Below are 22,560 nucleotides of genomic sequence, written 5' to 3' on the forward strand. Positions count from 1 at the left end.
TACGCAAAGTGGTTGTCACCTTCTGAAAGGTGCTATGCCCGAGCTCTTCGGCGGCATTCCTCCTTTGCTGAAAAAAGCGGTCATGGCTCGCTAGTTTCTCTGCAATGCGCCTGAACAACTCGGTGCTCATCCTAAACCGGCGACGAAAATACGACTCGGGGTATGTGAGATTCTCCGCAAAATAATGCCTGATCAATCTGTTGTGGGCATCGATCCTATCCCTCCAAATTTTCTGCCGACCCATAACCGAACCACCGTGCTTCGGTTTTTTATTAATATGCATAGCTAGGATCATTGCAAGATCCTCCTCCTCTTCCATATCAAATTCTTCTTCGGAAGAATCATACGACGAGCTCATCTACAATGTTGAATACTATGCTATAAATAAAAAACTACAATCAACATGCACGAAAATCGTGGCTTTTGAGCAATACATACCTTCTAGGTGTTTTGTCGAACACCTTGCGGGCGCCGAGCGGCAGCGAGCGCGCGGGCGCTGTTCGTCGGAGGACCAGCTAGCGCCCGCGGGACTAGAGGGGGGGGGGGCAGAGAAAGCGCGCGCGGGCGGGGATAGGCCGGGGAAGCGCCGGAACGGTCGCCGGGTGGCGCGGTCGGCGGCGGCTGGATGAGGGGATGGGACGTGCGAGCGAGCGCGCGAGAGTCCAGCGCGCGGGAGCGGGCGCAGCAAATAAGCGGCGCATGATTGAGTTTCGGCCCGCGCGCTGGACTACGTATGCCACGCGCGCTGTTTTCGCGCGCCCGCTGGAGCAACTATTCCAGTTACGCGCGCGCTAAAACGGGAAATTTTGCGGCACGGCGCTAGTTTGGCGCGCCTGTTGGAGATGCTCTAATGAGAGACGACGTGCCGAGGAACAGATCTCGAGCGCCGTCCGAAGATCATGCGACGGTGGGCCACCAGCCGGCGCGGAGTAGCTGCATTATCTAAGATCTTGGGCAGTAGGCCAGGAGATGGAGTGGCCGCCCCTGTGCGACTAAGGAGACGGCCGTCGGGCTGCTGGTGTGTCGCCAGCAGAATGACGAACTGCCTGAGAATGAGGGACAAACCTATGAACTAAGATGAGGCACAAGTTTTCTTTTCACATGTCTGATTGCCTACGTTATTAATCATTACAATCACTCATAGTATTATTAATCATTACAATTAACATTAAGAAAAGATAAATCTACCTAACATCCAATTACCAAAATGTCCTAGGGAGAAAAAAACATTGAGTAGTACGATATACCGTAAAAAGTCTCTAAAAATAGGCTACAGTAGAAGCACCTCTAGGGTACCTGTCAGTTCTCATGAACACAACGGTAAGTGTAGACAAAGGAGGTTTCCAGCCCTTTTTTTATTTCTCTGAATAAAATAAAGGTTGCGACGGTTATCTAGGAGAATACTGATCTTGACTACTACCTTGATTTTAGCAAGACTCATTCAGTATCAGCAATAGTGCGAAGAACTTGGCAACATAGGAACTAAGTGATCAACTACAGCAATTAGAAACTAACCAGCACTATCACTTATATGAATACAGAAGTTTTTCGTTAAAAAGTAATGTTAGTTATTGTATGTCATGTTCCAATAATTCTTATTCAGTATAGCCAGACCTACAATAGAACTTTGCGTTAACACCCTAGTATGACTACTCAATGGCCATCATATATATTAGTACTCATATTAGTTCTATTGTAAGTCAAACTTTTAAATTTTGACCTAGTTTATATGGAAATATTAAACATGTATAATAAATACAGAAACATATTTCACATAATGTATGGTCAAAATTTGATTGTTTAGAAGTTGATGCTTCTCTATATGCCACCTATTTTAAAAAGTAGGGAGTACTATTCTTTGCTGGCAGAGAGAAAGATCTTTGGATGCTCAGGCTCCTGCGTGCATGCGTGTCAGCATCCTGCCTTTACACAAAGGCTCTTGTAATAATACGCACATATAAGACATATACACAAATAGTCCACACCTAACCTTCTCCTAAGATACAGCAGCAGCAGCCATGCCTTTTCTCGGTACTTCTATACTTCTTTCTCATGACATAGCCATTGCACTAATCACCACAATCACCTAACGCTGTCGTTGTCTACACGAAGCATCTAGCCTTTGTTATCATCCCCAACGTATCAGATCTTCCCTGGCCGAATGCTCACGCCGGCAAATCTCTAGTTTAATGTACATCCACTGCTGCAATCCTACGTCGCACTCGGTGATGCTTTCTACTAATACGCACACCCATATATTCATCTGAATGTCGCCAATCTCCTAGACATCACCCCTTTTCCTGATGTTGTTGTTGTTGTTGTTGGTTGTGTTACCATGATCCGTGCCATCCGTGGACCCGAACCGGATGTTGCCAATTTCAGCATCACCTTGCGCGCTCATCGGAATATCGTCTCAACGTGAACACTTCATGTCACCTTGTTATGTTGGGAAATGCAGTGGAAAACAAAAAGGTTTGCCCCACTATCATGATCCCAGGAACACTATGAAGATACATTAGAGGTTTAGATCATATCATTACCAACTTCGCGTTGCTATGGACGAAGAGTTGGTGTAGATCATTGATGAAGTCACTCAAACCGTTCAAGAATGATTCCTCAAACCAAAGACCGAAAGAACAACCTTTCTACGGATTGCACACGTCCGGGCTTTACGATCCGGCATAGTTACGCCGTTGAAAGCTTTGTCGTTGCCGGAGAATTAGAGGGAGAAGAAGAGAATCACACGGTGTTTTCTCTATTATGAGGATAAGAGAGAATTAGATCTAACTCATAACTATATCTAGAGAACTAGAGGAGGCTCCAAAACTTGTGTGTCCCAAAGGCCAAAATCCTCTAGTAGATATAGGTTGAGGTGAGTGTGAGGGGCGCCACCAAGGGATGGAGGAATACTCCCCTTGCGTCGTGCCTATGAGGAGAAGGAGTCCACCTCCCACTCCTATTCACCCCCTTCTTGGCCTCCTACAAGGCTAAAAGGGGGCACGCCACATGTTGCTGGGCCTGATGGCACAAGAACTCTCTACTACGAAGCCTTTTAGTGTTTTTTAGCTTGTAGATATTAAATTAATTCTAGAAGACTCATAATGAATATTATAACCTTTTATCATTTATTTAATGTCTCCAGAAATATTTTCCACCTATATATCATTTCCCGGTATTACCCTAAACTCTTCCAGTAACCCCGAAACGCTTCTAGTTTCTTTCAAAGCTATTTCTTTATTCCCAAAACTATTCCAAGAATATTTTCTTATATTTCTCACTCCACTAAGTCTCAGCATATCGTAATTCCCTTAAGTGTTTGACCAGGTAGGTTCAGTCAACTATATACATGAACGAAACCCCTTTCGTTCAATGATCAATAGCGGAACCGTAGACATCCATATTTACCCCTATGATTACACGAATAATATTTGAATGAACCTTTGGTTATAATATTCTATTCCCTTTGCTTCATGACATGTTACAAAACCCAAGGTGAGATATATCGGTATCCCCTTCATTCTCATGCTCATTATACCGGTCTCCTCATTATCGGTTTTGTTCTTCTTTCTCGTTAACATGTTTCGGCATCCCCATTACCTAGTCATGTGTGTCTGGCCAGATGATGATGGATGTCGTCACACCAAGAGGGACCTAAAAATATCTTTCCATCGTCAGAGGAGCGAAGCTAACTCTTAAGATATCTAGTTCCTTTTCACACATTCCGATAAATTTGTAAGTTGTTGTTATGATCACCATGTAACAGATGATGTTCGAGAAACTCCAAGGTGTATCATCTAGTATGAAGTGACTCGATACTCTCATGATCTAAGGATCTAAAGCATACATTAACTCTCCATGCTATAACTATAGACTTGTGATGATAAGAACCCAAATTATGACAAACAAGTTGGGTCAATTCAATATGGTAGTTCTACTAACATCACATTCTCAATGTTGTTTGGCATCCTTGTTACACATAATCAAAAGCCCACGATCAGGAAAACGTAATCATCACACAACACATGAGCTGTCCCTATAGGCTAGACTAGGAATTAGGTTTTACCGTTTATCATTCTACACATGCTCGTGAGTTTTCCTTTGAATCACATATTCAAGAACCATAGCAATTATATCATAGAATATAAACTCTTAATTGTAAAGATGGAAATATATAATAGAAATATAATTGCCTCTAGGGCATATTCCGGACATGTTAGCTTTCCATTTAGGAGTTAGATCATGTATTATAAGCAACTTTAGAGAAAAAGGACTACAAAGCGAATGCTCTTAGAAAATTAGACATCAAATTTATTATTCATTGAATTACATTTTAAAAGTCCTTAACTCATTCTCGCATTTGTTAAAAGAATCTTTATGTCTACCATATTTCTAAAGAAAAATCCTCGAGCCTTGCAGAATGTGTTGTTTTACTAGAAGGGTGTCTTTGTGCCAGGACATTTTTCACCCTGTTGCATCGCACGGGCATGTTTTCTATGTGTGTTTATGTCTCTGTGTGTGCAATGCTATTCTAAGCATCAATGTAGAATAGCTTATTCTACACCCCGAGTAACGCTATATACAAAATTGAGTAAAACCCTGTACAAAATTTAGTGATTCGGAAATATATTTATACTATTCAAGTTAGTAATTTATTATTTAAAAATACAATATACTGTGTGTAATGTGTTACTATATTTTGATATAGCTTTACTAGGTGTGTAAAATATGTTATTCTAGAATCACGCTTTGTTTGTTGTTATTATATGCATACGAGCTATTCTGTTACTCGAGTCGAACTACCCATTTTCAGTCATGGAACTGTATCTGCCTATTCGGATTTTTCATTGATTTTTTTTATTTTCATCATAACAGGGCATGTAATATACCGTTGGAACTCTAAGCAGCGTGAATACAACTCATCTTGTATATTTTTGCAAAATCATCATGGTTTAAGAGCAGTTTGTAAAAAAAGCTATAACACAAATGGTATTTTGGATTCTATTTTAAAGGTATTTGTTGGAATTGAGCAAATGAGATGGCGTTGGAAAGTTGCTACAAATCTACTAGTTTTATCTATAGAAAGTTTTTTCAAATTCCACACAATTTGAGAGCAATTTGGAAAACGGTGAAAATCTACTAGAAACGCATTTTTCAGTTTTTGGGCAAACAGTTTCTTAGATTGACGCAAATGGTATGCTATTAAAAAGTTGTGGAAATGCGAAAAGGTTCATAGAGAATATTTTCCCTAATTTCTTATTTTTTAAATTCAAATTTTAATCCATTGAAAGTTATTTTTAATTTGATGTTTTTAACGTTTTGGAATGGGACAGCTAATATACCATTCGAAACGTATTGAAAATGCGAAACTTTTTCATGTCAGAATAGAGTAATTTGAAATACGGTGTGAGTGCTCGTGTTGTTTTCCCATCCCAAAAATAGAGTATTCGAACTAAACTCTCTGCGCGGTTGAACTGAGCGTGTTTGATAGTTCGAATTTCTCTAATTTTTGGTAGTATATTCCTCATAATTTTTTCAAGTTTGGTTGAAATTGAGCAAACATTATATCGTTGAAAAGCTGTTGAAAAGGCAAAGCTTTTTCATATTGGACATTTTTTCAAATTCATCATTGCTTAATATCTGGTTTGAATTCGGTGAAAACAACATGAGTTTTTTTTACACAGCCGAAATGAACAGTGGAGTTATATGACCAGATATTTTTAACTGAATTGGGGTTGAGCTCAACTTATGGAAATGAAACAAATGGTTTTAATTTCAAGAAAAAATTTCACCCGAACTCACTTTGTCATCGTCAACATACTTGCATGGTTTATATATTAGAAGTGACTAGACTTTTTTCAAAATAAATATTTTTGTGTTTTTTGTTTTCTTTTCCTTTTTCTCATTTCATCCAAACTTAATGGGTTACTCTAGATGAAGTATGACATTTTTTGAGATATCGTTTTCTTCTTTCGGACTAACTAGTGGTTTCATGTGTGAACTTTTCAGGCTTTTTCGCATTGTGAATTCCATGTCTCTTGGTGGAATTCCACAAGGCCCTTTTTCAAACAATTATCGACCTACTTAGTATTAAGTGTTCGTACTTATAGGATTCAGAAACATTAACTTCACTTTGATTTGATGTTATTTTTTTGAAATTGCAGCATTTCCATTTTCTAACCTTGAACTTCTGTAATTATTCAGAAAATGCTAAACCTTTTCATATAGAAACTTTTTGAACTTACACAAGTGCCAAACACCACCATTTCCCATATTGCATTGAGCTTCATCTGGATAGTCCACTCATGCCTTGTTACAACCTCACACGCACATAATTTTCAGGCAACCAAAGTAACCCTCCATTAATATCTATCTTGTGAAATTTTTTGAATATGTGGAAAGATGGAATAGTTCGTAAACGATCCCTTCCTACAGACCAGCCCCATTTCTCATCTCTGGCGACATTTACTTGCATGCTACTAACAGCGTAGAAAATGTTATTTGTGTCGGGCATAGTAGACAACATGAAAATTCCACCATTTGGGCCTTAATATCCTTAGAGCAAAGAGAGACCCCGCTGTCATATTTGGATACCAAGGCATCTACCTTATGGCGGAACATCAGCATTGCTGCAGCTTTGACGCACATCGTCCAGCCACTTCAGCTGCACGGGGTAGACAAAAGATTATATTTAGAAACATGTCTTAATTTCCCCATGCAGATAGGTGCAAGCAGCGTCGGATGTGGGTACACTGGTCAATGAACTTATGGTCTCTCGAGATCTGAACTGATTGTGTTACAAGAACACGCATAAAATCCAACTAGTTGATGTAATTAAGTACATGTTAAGAAGATAATCAAGTTCATGTATATTATATTGGAGAAGTTCAAGAAGAAACTTTTAAAAAGTTTTGTACTATTTTTTCTATAACCACTATAGTTATCTTTGCCAACCATGTATATTACATGGTTAAGATATTTGAACTAAACTCAAATAATAATTTGAAGTAAACTCAAATAATAAGCAAAACTGAGCATGTCACTGAAATAATAATTGACAGATGTGTAGTTTAGTAGAGCAATTTTCATGAGTTGATTGATGTCTACTATGCAACTTTATTCTTGTAGACTTGTGTTGGGCCCCCAAGAGCAAAGTTTTGTAGGACAGTAGCAATTTTCCCTCAAGTAGATGAGCTAAGGTTTATCAATCCGTGGGAGGCTTAGGATGAAGATGGTCTCTCTCAAACAACCCTGCAACCAAATAACAAAGAGTCTTTTGTGTCCCCAACACACCAAATACAATGGCAAATTGTATAGCTGCACTAGTTCGGCGAAGGGATGGTGATACAAGTGTAATATGGATAGTAGATATTGATTTTTATAATAGGAACAATAAAAAACAGCAAAGTAGCAAGTAACAAAAGTGAGCACAAATGGTATTGCAATGCTTGAAAATGAGGCCTAGAGTCCCTACTTTTGCTAGTACAATCTCTCAACAATGCTAATATAATTGGATTATGTAACCATCCCTCAACGTGCGATGAAGCCAAGTCCTTATCTAGCAGATAACATAAGACAAAATTGTTTGTAGGGTACGAAACCACCTCAAAGTTATCATTTCCGATCGATCTATCCAAGAGTTCATACTGAAATAACACCAAGTTATCATTTCTAATCGTTCTATCTAAGAGTTCATACTAAAATAACATCATATGATACACATCAACCAACTCCAATGTCACCTAGATACACATCAACCAACTCTAAAATAACACCATACGATATGCATCAAACAATTTCAGATTCATAATACTCAATCCAACACAAAGAACCTCAAAGAGTGCCCCAAGATTTCTACCGGAGAAACAAGGACGAAAACGTGCATCAACCCCTATGCATAGATTACCCCAATGTCACCTCGGGAATCCGCGAGTTGAGTGCCAAAACATATATCAAGTGAATCAATATGATACCCCATTGTCACCATGGGTATTCATAGTAAGACATACATCAAGTGCTCTCAAATCCATAAAAGTATTCAATCCAATAACAACGAAATCTCAAAGGGGAAAACTCAATTCATCACTTGAAGATAGAGAGGGGGAAACACCATATGATCCGACTATATTAACAAAGCTCGGGATACATCAAGATCATGCCAAATCAATAACACGGGAGAGAGAGAGCGAGAGAGAGAGAGAGATTAAACACATGGCTACTGGTACAAACCCTCAGCCTCGAGGGTGGACTACTCCCTCCTCATCATGGTGGCTGCCGGGATGATGAAGATGGCATCTGGTGATGATTTCCCCCTCCGGCAATGTGCCGGAACAGGGTCTAGATTGGTTTTTCATGGCTACAGAGGCTTGCGACGGTGAAACTTTTGGTCTAGGGTTATTTCTGGGCGTTTCTATATTTATAGGATTTTTTGGCGATGGCTTCATGCGAAGATGGGCCTTAGGGGGCCCACCACCTAGTAGGGCACGCCCTAGTTTCTTGTGGGCGACAGGGGGGGCTCTGGTGGTTCTTTGCTCCATTATTTTTCTTTTCTTCCAAGAAAATCGTTAAGAAGTTTCAGCTCATTTGGAGAACTTTCATTTCTGCACAAAAAACAACACCACGGTTGTTCTGTTGAAAACCTGTTTAATACAGATACGCTGGAGACGTATCATTAGTCATCATGGAAGATCATTCCTTGTGGCATCTGTTGGGTTTCGTAGTAGTTTCAAAAAAATTCCTACGCACACGCAAGATCATGTGATGCATAGCAATGAGAGGGGAGAGTATGATCTACATACCTAGTAGATCGACAACGGAAGCGTTTGGTTGATGTAGTCGTACGTCTTCACGATCCGACCGATCAAGCACCGAAACTACGGCACGTCCAAGTTCTAGCACACGTTCAGCTCGATGACGATCCCCGGACTCCGATCCAGCAAAGTGTCGGGGAAGAGTTCCATCAGCACGACGGCGTGGTGACGATCTTGACGTGCTACTGCTGCAGAGCTTCGCCTAAGCACCGCTACAATATTATCGAGGACTATGGTGGCTGGGGGCGCCGCACACGGCTAAGGAATAGATCACGTGGATCAACTTGTGTGTCTCTGGGGTGCCCCTGCCTCCGTATATAAAGGACTAAGGGGGGAGGCTGGCCGGCCAAGGAGGGTGCGCCAGGAGAGTCCTACTCCCTCTGGGAGTAGGATTCCCCCCCCCCCCCAATCCTAGATGGAATAGGATTCACGGAGGGGAAAAAGAGAGAGGGGGGGCCGGCCACCTCTCCTTGTCCTAATAGGACTAGGGGAGGGGGGGGGAGGCGCGCGGCACATCTTGGGCTGCCCCTTCTCTTTTCCACTAAAGCCCACTAAGGCCCATATATCTCCCGAGGGGTTCCGGTAACCTCCCGGTACTCCGGTAAAATCCCGATTTCACCCGGAACACTTCCGATATCCAAACATAGGCTTCCAATATATCAATCTTTATGCCTCGACCATTTCGAGACTCCTCGTCATGTCCGTGATCACATCCGGGACTCCTAACAACCTTCGGTACATCAAAATGCATAAACTCATAATATAACTGTCATCGTAACCTTAAGCGTGCGGACCCTACGGGTTCGAGAACAATGTAGACATGACCGAGACACGTCTCCGGTCAATACCCAATAGCAGGACCTGGATGCCCATATTGGCTCCTACATATTCTACGAAGATCTTTATCGGTCAGACCGCATAACAACATACGTCGTTCCCTTTGTCATCGGTATGTTACTTGCCCGAGATTCGATCGTCGGTATTCCAAATACCTAGTTCAATCTCATTACTGGCAAGTCTCTTTACTCGTTCTGTAATACATCATCCCGCAACTAACTTATTAGTTGCAATGCTTGCAAGGCTTAAGTGATGTGCATTACCGAGAGGGCCCAGAGATACCTCTCCGATAATCGGAGTGACAAATCCTAATCTCGAAATACGCGAACCCAACATGTACCTTTGGAGACACCTGTAGTACTCCTTTATAATCACCCAGTTACGTTGTGACGTTTGGTAGCACCCAAAGTGTTCCTCCGGCAAATGGGAGTTGCATAATCTCATAGTTATAGGAACATGTATAAGTCATGAAGAAAGCAATAGCAACATATTAAACGATCGGGTGCTAAGCTAATGGAATGGGTCATGTCAATCAGATCATTCACTTAATGATGTGATCCCGTTAATCAAATAACAACTCATTGTTCATGGTTAGGAAACATAACCATCTTTGATTAACGAGCTAGTCAAGCAGAGGCATACTAGTGACACTTTGTTTGTCTATGTATTCACACATGTATTATGTTTCCGGTTAATACATTTCTAGCATGAATAATAAACATTTATCATGATATAAGGAAATAAACAATAACTTTGTTATTGCCTCTAGGGCATATTTCCTTCAGTCTCCCACTTGCACTAGAATCAATAATCTAGATTACACAGTAATGATTTTCACACCCATGGAGCCTTGGTGTTGATCATGTTTTGCTCGTGGAAGAGGCTTAGTCAACGGGTCTGCAACATTCAGATCCGTATGTATCTTGTAAATCTCTATGTCTCCCACCTGGACTAGATCCCGGATGGAATTGAAGCGTCTCTTGGTGTGCTTGGTCCTCTTGTGAAATCTGGATTCCTTTGCCAAGGCAATTGCACCAGTATTGTCACAAAAGATTTTCATTGGACCCGATGCACTAGGTATGACACCTAGATCGGATATGAACTCCTTCATCCAGACTCCTTCGTTCGCTGCTTCCGAAGCAGCTATGTATTCCGCTTCACATGTAGATCCCGCTACGACGCTTTGTTTAGAACTGCACCAACTGACAGCTCCACCGTTTAATGTAAACACGTATCCGGTTTGCGATTTAGAATCGTCCGGATCAGTGTCAAAGCTTGTATCAACGTAACCTTTTACGGTGAGCTCTTTGTCACCTCCATATACGAGAAACATATCCTTAGTCCTTTTCAGGTATTTCAGGATGTTCTTGACCGCTGTCCAGTGATCCACTCCTGGATTACTTTGGTACCTCCCTGCTAGACTTATAGCTAGGCACACATCAGGTCTGGTACACAGCATTGCATACATGATAGATCCTATGGCTGATGCATAGGGAACATCTTTCATATTCTCTCTATCTTCTGCAGTGGTCGGGCATTGAGTCTTACTCAACTTCACACCTTGTAACACAGGCAAGAACCCTTTCTTTGCTTGATCCATTTTGAACTTCTTCAAAATTTTGTCAAGGTATGTGGTTTGTGAAAGTCCAATTAAGCATTTTGATCTATCTCTATAGATCTTAATGCCTAATATGTAAGCAGCTTCACCGAGGTCTTTCATTGAAAAACTCTTATTCAAGTATCCTTTTATGCTATCCAGAAATTCTACATCATTTCCAATTAGTAATATGTCATCCACATATAATATCAGAAATGCTACAGAGCTCCCACTCACTTTCTTGTAAATACAGGCTTCTCCAAAAGTCTGTATAAAACCAAATGCTTTGATCACACTATCAAAACGTTTATTCCAACTCCGAGAGGCTTGCACCAGTCCATAAATGGATCGCTGGAGCTTGCACACTTTGTTATCTCCCTTTGGATCGACAAAACCTTCTGGTTACATCATATACAACTCTTCTTCCAGAAATCCATTCAGGAATGCAGTTTTGACATCCATCTGCCAAATTTCATAATCATAAAACGCGGCAATTGCTAACATGATTCGGACAGACTTAAGCATCGCTACGGGTGAGAAGGTCTCACCGTAGTCAATCCCTTGAACTTGCCGAAAACCTTTTGCGACAAGTCGATCTTTGTAGACAGTAATATTACCGTCAGTGTCAGTCTTCTTCTTGAAGATCCAGTTATTCTCAATTGCTTACCGATCATCGGGCAAGTCAACCAAAGTCCATACTTTGTTTTCGTACATGGATCCCATCTCAGATTTCATGGCTTCAAGCCACTTTGCGGAATCTAGGCTCACCATTGCTTCTTCATAGTTCATAGGTTCATCATGATCTAGCATCATGACTTCCAGAACGGGATTACCGTACCACTCTGGCGCGGATCTTACTCTGGTTGATCTACGAGGTTCAGTAGTATCTTGTTCTGAAGTTTCATGATCATTATCATTAACTTCCTCACTAATTGGTGTAGGTGTCACAGAAACAGTTTTCTGTGATGTACTACTTTCCAATAAGGGAGCAGGTACAGTTACCTCGGCAAGTTCTACTTTCCTCCCACTCACTTCTTTCGAGAGAAACTCCTTCTCTAGAAAGTTTCCGAATTTAGCAACAAAAGTCTTGCCTTCGGATCTGTGATAGAAGGTGTATCCAAGAGTCTCCTTTGGATATACTATGAAGACACATTTCTCCGATTTGGGTTCGAGCTTATCAGGTTGAAGCTTTTTCACATAAGCATCGCAGCCCCAAACTTTCAGAAACGACAACTTTGGTTTCTTGCCAAACCACAGTTCATAAGGTGTCGTCTCAACGGATTTTGATGGTGCCCTATTTAACGTGAATGCGGCCGTCTCTAGAGCGTATCCCCAAAGTCCAGGTGCGGTTCCGTTGGAGAGCGTCGAACTCTTCCTGCATCGCCGCAAGCCAGTGAGGATCACGGAGGGCGGCGCGGGCGGACGCAGGAATGGGTGACGGCTCCGCGGCAGAGGCGGCGAGGACGTACTCGTCACGCGAGTAGCGGAGGCTCGGGCAGTGAATGCCGGCGCGAGCACGGGTGATAGGACCGGACGGGGCCACCGGTGCCGGCGAGGCGGCCGGCGAGGTGGCCGGCGAGGGGGCCGGTGTCACAGCCGGCGATAGAGCCGGCGAGGCGGCCGACGACGGGGCCGGCGAGGCGGCTGGCGACGAGGCCGGCGAGGCGGCGGGCGAGGTGGCCGGCGGCGAGGCCGTCGGGGCGGCCGGCGAGGCGGCCGGCGTCGAGGCGGCGGAGGAGGCGCCCGACCCCGCGGCGCCCGAGTCGGGGGCGGCGGGTGAAGGCGGGGCGCCGGCCGCAACGGCAGGGCCGGCCGTGGAGGGCGCCGGCAGTAGGGCCCGTGGACCGCCAAAGCCCAGAGGCGGTCCACGAACCAGGCGTGCTCGTCCGCCTGACGAGGTCGTCGATGGGCCGCCGGTGGCCGGCGGTGACGAGACGACGAGAGGTGCCTGCTGCTGAAACGGGAAGACCATCTCATCAAAGTAAACGTGTCGGGAGGTGAAAACACGGTGAGAGACTGGATCGTAGCAGCGGTAGCCCTTAGTGTTAGGTGGGTAGCCGAGAATGATGCAGGCGACTGAGTGGGGTGCGAGCTTATGAGGCGCAGTGGCAGCGATGCTAGGGTAGCACAGGCAGCCGAAAATGCGAAGCCCTTCATAAGAGGGGGGTGCACCGAAGAGAAGGTGGTGAGGTGTAAAGTTCCTGCGAGTACGACATGGATGGATGTTTATGAGGAGGGAAGCGGCGGCTAGAGCGTCAGGCCAAAAGCGCGGAGGCACATTGGCGTGAAAGAGAAGAGTCCGAACGCAGTCATTAAGAGTGCGAAGGATGCGCTCAGCACGACCGTGCTGCGAGGTGTACGGGCAAGTGAGACGAAAAATCGTGCCATGTGTGGCGAGAAGATCGCGGACAGCGGTGTTGTCAAATTCCTTCCCGTTGTCTGTCTGCAACGCAAGAATGGGCCAGCCAAACTGCATGCGGACATAAGAGTAGAAACCGACAAGAGTGGAGATAACGTCCGACTTGCGGCGCAACGGGAAGGTCCACACATAATGCGAAAAATCATCAAGGATGACAAGGTAATAAAGAAAGCCCGTATTACTTGCAACAGGAGATGTCCAAACATCACTATGAATCAACTCAAACAGGTACGATGCAACAAAGGAAGAAGCCCTAAACGGAAGACGAGCATGTTTGCCAAGACGGCATGCATGACACGAGTGATCCTCATTCTTATTACACGTGAAAGAAAAACTCCGAAGTATGTGGCGAAGGGTGGCATGATTAGGATGACCCAAGCGAGCGTGCCAGAGATCCACTCCGGTGGCGAGAGCGACAGGGGCGGCGGAAGTGGTGGAGGCGGCAGAGTGAACCGGGTAGAGCTCGTCGGGGCTGTCACATCGGTGGAGCACCATCCGCGTGCGAGCGTCCTTAACAGAAAAACCACAGTCGTCAAATTCAACGGTCACCGGATTTTCACGTGTAAGAGAACGGACGGAAACAAGATTTTTGATAAGATCAGGAGAAACAAGAATATTAGACATGGATATAGGGGTGGAGTTAGACGGAAAATATGTATGTCCAATATGGGTGATAGGAAGAGAAGAACCGTCACCGACGGTGATGCGGTTGGAGGTGTGGACAGGGTGGGCAGTATGGAGGTTACCGGGGTACGTCGCCATATGAGCGGTGGCGCCACTGTCCATGTACCAATCGCCGCCGCCGGTGTAGCTGGACGGGGAAGGGGCGGTGTGGAGAGCCGCCAGGAGAGCCGGGTCCCATGGCGCCGGTGGAAGAGACGGGCAGACGTCAGGGGCAGCGGCGGCGGCTGCTGCCCGTAGGGTGCCGCATAGGGCTGCGGCGCGGCGTAATACGCCTGGTGTGACGGAGGCCGAGTGCCGAGAAGACCCGGAGTAGGAGCCCGTGGAACCGGCATAGAATAGGCGTGGACGACGCCGGTCCACGGGTTCTGACCGGCGTACCACGGGGCCGCCGGCTGAGGAGCCGGCTGTTGCTGGCGTGGCGCTCCTCCCTGAGCACCGCCGCCGCCGCTGCCGCCTCCCTGCTTGCGGCCACCCCGGCGGCCGTCGCGATGGCCTTCCCCATTGTCTGCCGGCTGGGGCGGCGGAAAGGGGGCGGGTGGGGCGGGCGGGAAGGCGGGCGCCGCCTGCGGGGGCGGCGTCGGGCGAGAAGGTGGTGGGGCCGAACCCCCACGTGTGCCGGCAACGAGGGCGGTGTGGGTGGCGCGCGTCCTGGCCACCCGCATCCGGCGTTCCTCCAGCTTGAGGTACGCGACCACCTTGCCAAAGGTGGGCTCCGGGATGAGGGTGAGGTTGGAGGCGGCGTTCCCGAAGTCCTCGTTGAGGCCGCCGGAGAGGGTGCTGATGAGGAGCTCGTCGCCGATCTTCTCCCCCAGATCACGGAGCTCATCGGCGAGCTTCTTGAGACGCATGCAAAAATCATCGATGGACGAGTCAAGTTGCTGGCACCCGTAAAACTCACCATAGAGGATGACCTTGCGCTGCAGCCGATTGTCGGTGAAGAGGCCGTTGAGCTTGGTCCAGACCGCATGGGCGCCGTCCTCGTCGTTCACCATGGTGTGGAAGATGTCGCTGGAGATGGTGAGGTAGAACCAGCGAATGATGGTGGCGTCGAGGATCATCCACTCCTCGTCATGGATCATGAGCGCGGAGTCCACGGTGTCGTCCACGTGGCCGTGAAGGAGGTACTCACGGAACACGTGCGAAAAGTACCGCTTCCACGCGGAGTAGGAGGCGGTGGTGTGGTCAAGCTTGACCGGGACGCGCTCATGGATGTTGAGGTCGCGGACGAGGGTGACGTCGGGACCGGCGAACGGGTTGGAGACTGTAGAGGAGGAGGAGCTCATGATGGCGGCGGTGATCGGGTTGGGGCGCGGCGCGAGTTACAGAGAGGGAGAGGGAGCGGCACGGGTTGGGAGGGGGGTGGGCGGCGCGGGTGGGGATGGGAGAGAGGTGCGGCGCGGGGAAGGGAGGGAGCGGAAGCGGTGCGGCGGCGGCGGCGGCCTCGGGACAGGAGGCGGCGGCGGCGGCGGGCGGGGCGGGCGGGTGAAGGCGGCGGTGACCAGGGGCGGCGGCGGCGGCCTAGGGAAGGGCGGCGACGGCGGCGGCTGGTGACGGCGGCGTGAGGCGGCGGCGGCGGCGGCGGCGGCGGCGGCTGGTGACGGCGGCGTGAGGTGGCGGCGGCGGCGGCGGCGGCTAGGGTTAGGATCTTGCTGCGATAGATACCATGTAGAAGGACAAGTTATGGCTGTGCAATCGCGATGTATTGATCGGTGCACCAGGCACGTATATATAAGTACAGAGGTGGACCACAACCTCAACTATACAAGGAAAACAGAAGGTGGGCCCTACACACACATATACACGTACACAATATACTCAACATTGTACACAACGTAGAAACCATCATATGCAAGAATTTTGATTCCAGGAGAAACTAAATATCGTTTGGGGCGGTGAGGTTAGGATTTCTCATCATGTGGCGGGATTTGGTGCCAGGCGGTATAGATCTATGCAAGGGTTCAATGACGACCACAATTGCTCTAGGGTGCTGGTCCTTAGGGACGCGTGTACGAAGACTTCCCGATTGTCATCGACAAGGTCAACCTGACTCCGGTAGTGGAGCGGCTAAAACGGCATGTCAGAGGTTTCGCTCTGCCGCTAGTAGTGGTATAGGAATCTTGGTGTAATTTCTGTCATGTTTGAGATGATTTGTACTTCCGACAAACTTTTATAATATATATCCTTTCCGCTAAAAATATATAATAAATAAATATCATTACAGAAATAGTTCGTTGCTGATTACAGGATATTGTGGGGTTTTTTTTTAGAACTAGATATTGTGCTCTTTGACGTGGCCAAAATCTCCTCAACAAATGGGCCGTTCGAGAGGGACGCCCACATCACGGGACGCGCGAATATTAGGGCATTGGGCCTACGTAGATAAACCCGCGACGATTAAGCAGCCTAATTAACGACGCGCGAATATTAGGCCATTGGGACGGAAGACCCCTCAAAAACAAAACCAGACCGATGGAAGAAGCGGCGGCGGCGGCCATGGCAGTTCCCCTCCCGGACGACCTGCTGCTCGAAATCCTCTTCCGCATGAAGGACAACGCTGCTCTCTTCCGCTGTGCCACGACGTGCAAACAGTGGCGCCGTCTCGTCGCTGATCCCGGCTTCCTCCGTCGATGCTGGCCAGAAGACCACTCGTCGTCCTCTTTCGTCGGCTTCTTCACCCGCATCCGGGGACGTCGCCGCAGAGATGGGGACGCCGATCCTACGCCCGTCATGGCGCCGTGCTTTGTCCCAGGACCGCAATCGACACTGGGCCCTGATGGCCGCTACCTCATCTCCTTGTCCACTGCCGCCGCCGGCCTCTTCGACGGGGCGGTGCCTCTCGTTGCTACATGTGCCGCCGATCAACCCGTCATTCTTCAAAGTGGTAATCATCGGCTCCGGTCACGGCGACCTGATGTACACTCTCCATGTTTTCTCATCTGACAAGGCAAGCTGGAGCGTGCGGAGCAACTGCTTCAACACAAATGCGCAATCGCATCGGTATGGGTCATTTAGCGATGCCATTGTGTGCCGCGGCGTGGCACATTGGGTGTTTTATTATTACGAATGCTTTCACATCATTAATATGAACGGAAGGACTGGCCACATCTCCTGGACGAAGCTCCATTCTGGAGCAGGCTTCCACTACTTGAGTCAACCATGCCTTACTCTAGCCGTCAATGGGACGCTATCATTGCTCTGGATGCGAAAGAGAGATTCCCGACTAGAGATATGGGAACAACACGAGGACCATGCAAACATGGGAGTGCTTCAAAGTGGTTACCTAGTCGGACAATCAAGCTAAAACAACCTAGGAAGAAGATTGAAGGACGAGAGTTGTGTTTCTTGAGAGAGAAGTGCGGCACACTGCTCATCAGCGATAGCAGCGGGTGCGTTTACACCGCTGACCTCGAAACCGGGATGATGGCCCAGTTGGTGGATTGGCCTCACAGGCGCTCAATCTTGCCCTGGGATGCCATGCCCTTGGACATGGATTGGCCCATGATCTTTGTTTCTCGGCTTATCAGGTATAGCTAGCAATTCTGAAATATATGCATTACACCTTTTTTGTTTTCTTTGCAAAGTACTCCCTCCAGTCACAAATATAAGATGTTCTAATTTTTTTTTTTAATATTAAGATATGCAAAAACAACTTTTATTTGTGAATGAAGGGAGTATATATGCAAAAACAACTTATATTTGTGAATGGAGGGAGTATTTTGCAATTTGCAAATCCATTCTCGAAAAGAATATGATTGAGTAATTTTCATTGTTTTTGCTCGCCCTGTTTGCACATTTACTGTTTGGGTGTTAATAAAGGAATTCTCTTTATTTGATAGGGGTGAGACAGCAACAACGAGTAAGAGACATCACAAAAAAGGAGACAAAAGGAAGGGTAAGGGCTGCAACAGCTGCATATCCAAGAAGGTGAAGTATGGTGCGGCGGCATAAGGAACTTAATTCATCAAAGGAAAAACCTAAGAAACTCAAGAGCATATATACATATACATATTTTTATAGTTTACTGTTTTTCTCACCATCGAGGCATAAACATGTCACCTCATCAATTGCACATTTTTAAGTAGAAATAGTGGCGTTGAAAATTGTTTTAGCGGACTGATTATTTTTACTGTGGTAATTAAGGTGTATACCATTACCATGTGATTATGGTGGACATGAAGACTGCTGAATAATGATGATCTAAAGGAAGCTATTTAGACATGGGATTGGAGGATTAGTCATGCAGAAGCGTAGCTCAAACAGATATATAGATTGGATTGTGCGAGTAGGGCAATTCATAACTAATTGCCTGGATGCACACTTACATCCGTGCCCTTCCTGTCTGGCTCTCATCTGCCTGACCCAGGTAGCCAGAGCTATAGCGGTCTCGGTGATTAGCATTAGCAGTCTCTCGGTCAAAGTCGGCCTCCCCACTTGCTCTTTGAATCTCTCTCAATCGTATCATGATCTTTATCCAGAATTCCACACACCAGGTGCTACCATACGGCAACACAAATTTGATGAAGGTGAGTTGTTGTGTTGCTTCAACAAGTAGCTAGCCATGGCCGGATGGACAGAGTGAGAAAGCAGGGCTCGAGGTGGGGTTTTTGGCTGGGTCCGGGGTGTCAAAGCCTAAGTGGCGGACGTTCGGATGCCCACAACCCTTCACCAGCTTTCCTCAGAATGTGCGGACCAGTATGGGAAGCACGGCATTGGATGAGAAAAGGTGTCTGTCTGGGCCTTTGCCGTCTGGACGTTTAGCGGCATTTTGATGCATGGCATTGGGGATGCCCTCATAGCGTTGCATCTTCCTTGCACTCATCGTAATATATTGCTGCCAATAAGCCCAAAAGCAGCTGCTCTTGCGCCCTCCCGCTACGGTACCTCCCCTGACCTCCTCCCGCCGCCGTCAGCCGCCCTAGCGCCCTCCTGTCGTCGTCGGTCGCGTGCGTCCGGCCCCGCGCACCTCCCCCCCCCCCCCTCCCAGTTCTGCCCTTGCGCCGCCTCCCCGGGAGGTGGTTGGGGCGCCGTGCGTCCCTTCCTCTCGGTCGTCATCCTCCTCCCTTACCCGCCGCCCCTGGTGCTGACCCGGTGATGTCGGCGGCGGCGGGACCTCCTGTCCCCCCACGCGCGTCCGCCCTTCCTGCGGCAGGGGACGGCGGTGGTGCTGCTCGGCTTGGCAGCGGCCCGGGGATGGTTGTCAGCGGCAAGCGTGGTGGCGGTGCTGCTCCTTGGCGGCGGGGCGACGTGGTGGCATGGGGTGGCCCGCGGCGTGCCCCCGGGGAGGGGGGGGGCGATCTGCGTCCTAGCGGGCCGGCCACTGGCGCGACTCCGACGTCTTCTGCGTGGCGAGGAGGAGGAGGAGAAGATTGCGCTGGGGATGGCAGCTCTGACGGCGTGCCTTCGCCTTCTGCAGCGCGACGGTGGGAGCTTTGCGGGCATCTAAGGAGCTGACTGGGGTTGTGGGCCCATGGGCCTGGCATGCTCCTGTTGTTGCGTCTGGCCGGTTACCGTCGTTGACGGTGGAGGTTGGGACCTCCCACGTGTCGACGGTGTTGATGTCCCTAGTCCCGGCTCCTCTTCTTCGTTGTGCAAGCCCCCTTCAAGGTGCCGTGGTGAGGCGGCGTGGGAAGCTTCAAGACCGTGTTGGCGCAGGGTGGCGGTCTGTTTGGTGGCGTGCTCTGGAGCGCCCGAGGTGAAGGTTGGGATCGGGAGAAATCCCTGTCGGCCTAGCCAACACCAACACGATGGCGCCTGTGGGTGCCGCCGGACCTTCCTAGAGGGCGTCGGGGGCTACCCTTCATGTCTCCTCGTCATCGCCGCATCCCTTCTTGGAGTTGTTGATTGGTACGGGCGCTTCGAAATTTAGGAGCTTGGTGAAGATCCCCGGTGGGCACAACGGTCGCGAGGCTTCTTCGTTTTTGTTGCTCCGCCGTTGTCGGCATTTGTTTCTTTTGTACTTTCTCTTTCGTTTCTTTTGGGCGTGTCTGTGCTGCTTCCACCCCAGCACCTATCGTTGGTTGTATCAGTGATGGTTGCTTTGTAATACAAAGCGGGGGAACCCCTATTTCGTCATAATATATTGCTGCCGCCTCATAGTATTGCATCTTTGTGGTACCAACTATTTTGCATCTTCCCTACACTCATATATATTGCTGCTGCTTCATGATTGACCTCGAAGCTCAAGGTTTGCATGGTTTAGTCAATAAACAGTCCAATGAAACTATGTTTGACAGCATTTGTCAACTCAATATATATATTGCTCCTGCTAGCTACATGATATATCAAACAGGTCGATCAAGCTTAACCAATTTGCTGCAGTCCAAAGAAACTGTTGAGATGAGTAGCAAGAAGCCAAGCACACTCTCAAGATGTGAGAGGAATCTGGTGCCATAAGTGTGTCCACTCAAGGATCGACCTTATGATCTTCCACAACTTCCGAGGGGACGAGTGCATGCTCTGCTTCCTCAAGTTCATCCTGAAGAGCACGCGGACGCTGACAAAGCACCTTCGCCTCGAGGGCCGAGGCACATTTTAAACTCCAAAAGAGGATCCGACCGGACTTTTCCTTGAGCGACCTGGTGGCCTTCACCGGCCGATGTTACTTCCTATGGTGGTTCGTGATTTTCTTGGTAGTACGTACTGGAGAGGCAGTAGTGTTTTGTCGGATCGCTGGCTCTGTGTTGCTGGAACAGTGCTCCGATCGCCTGTGATGTGAAGTTTCTGAACCTGATAGCCAGCGATTTGGCTGAGCCTCCCTCGAGTTCAAATGGAATGATGTTCGAACAATTGCTGGAGCTGTCAAGATCCATCAGTGGTGTGGTAGTTTTGCTGTTGGTTTGGCGTATAATTAGTAGTTTGTGATTTTGCCTCTGTGGTGTGACAGTGTGGGTCTGTTTGAAGAGAGGTTTGTGAGTAATTGTGATAAGAGCAAATAAAGGTAAAGAAAAATTAAAAAGGATAAAAGATAAGAGAGCAACGACCACAGTGGGAGTCGAACCCACGACCTTCTGATCCGAAGTCAGACGCGCTAATCCACTGCGCTATGCGGTCACGATTGTACTATTTGGATGACTAACAGCAGCAAAATTGTTGAAACGTGAACGTACCACTATGGATCATAATCGCTCAAATATAGATACAGATGTCAAAATCCAAATTCAAAACGCAGAAAGGAAAGAAAAAGTACATTCTGAGGTCTGGGCAACCGCTTGCAAGCCAGGAGAGTCCAAAGCATACAGATTAACTGACAATTAACTACTAACAAGGTACTACATAGCGTAGCCTTAGGCCGGTGGTAGCTAAAAAATTTAGGAAACCATGTGAAGCTACTGCGTGCAAATCTTGTGCTGCCAATTGATTGATGGGTCCATGGATGGAGCTGTGCACTTAAACTACACACTGGCACAGCAAAAGACTGTTGTACTCCCACCGTCCATGTTTATTAGGCCCTTCACACTTTGAAATAAAGTTTGATCATACATTGGCGTAATAAATTATGTGTTATTTGTAGGAAATATAGTATCATTCAAAACATCCTATGTTGTTTGTAGAGAAGTAGTACTTTGCAAGGAGCAGTATATTGTTGGGTTTGGACCTACCTAGTACCTACCTCCCTACCTTGGCATGATTTTCATGATCCATGGATCTTATTGTATCAATTAATCATGACACCTCCGCCCAAACGAACCGAAATATCCTAGATACATAAATCTTTGCGAAAAGGAAATAAGTTTGTTCTTCTATATAACTGAGTTAACTTAATCTGTAATAGTTTATTTTAGATGAATATGGGGATTGTCTTTCCTTAGATGATTGTTCCAAAAAAAATATGTTTAAGCTACGGCCATCAGATTCAATGGAACGCCGAAATTCTTCTTCAAATCATCATTATACGTGATGTCAGCTTGTAAGAAGAATCACATCTTTGTTCTGTTGTTGAATGTTGATGTGCATGGCTAATGGTGATTCAAATCAACTTTGGGATTTGGTATATGTTTTGATCGATGGAGAGAATTAAATCCATTAACAGTCGCCACAATGGCGCCTCCTCGCGCTGCCCACCTCTTCATTTTTACTGTGCTGGCGAGAAAAAAAAAAGAAAGGGGTAAAAAGGGGCGGACCGAGCGGAGACGCAATTGGGCGAAGACCTAGCACGGGGTCTCTGCACAAGCTCCTTCTCTCTTTGACGCCGCCGCCTCCTCCTTCACATGGGACGA

The 22,560-nt window shown here is 47.0% G+C and overlaps 1 non-coding gene across 1 annotated transcript; it reads right to left on the reverse strand.

The window, feature by feature from the left end:
• Nucleotides 1–21,320: 21,320 nt before the first annotated feature.
• On the reverse strand, nucleotides 21,321–21,394 carry TRNAR-UCG (transfer RNA arginine (anticodon UCG)). The gene has a single exon. It is a non-coding gene; the product is annotated as a tRNA-Arg (tRNA).
• Between the last annotated feature and the right edge of the window lie 1,166 nt (nucleotides 21,395–22,560).

This window comes from Triticum aestivum, chromosome 3A (genome assembly GCF_018294505.1).
Source record: "Triticum aestivum cultivar Chinese Spring chromosome 3A, IWGSC CS RefSeq v2.1, whole genome shotgun sequence".
NCBI lineage: Eukaryota > Viridiplantae > Streptophyta > Magnoliopsida > Poales > Poaceae > Triticum > Triticum aestivum.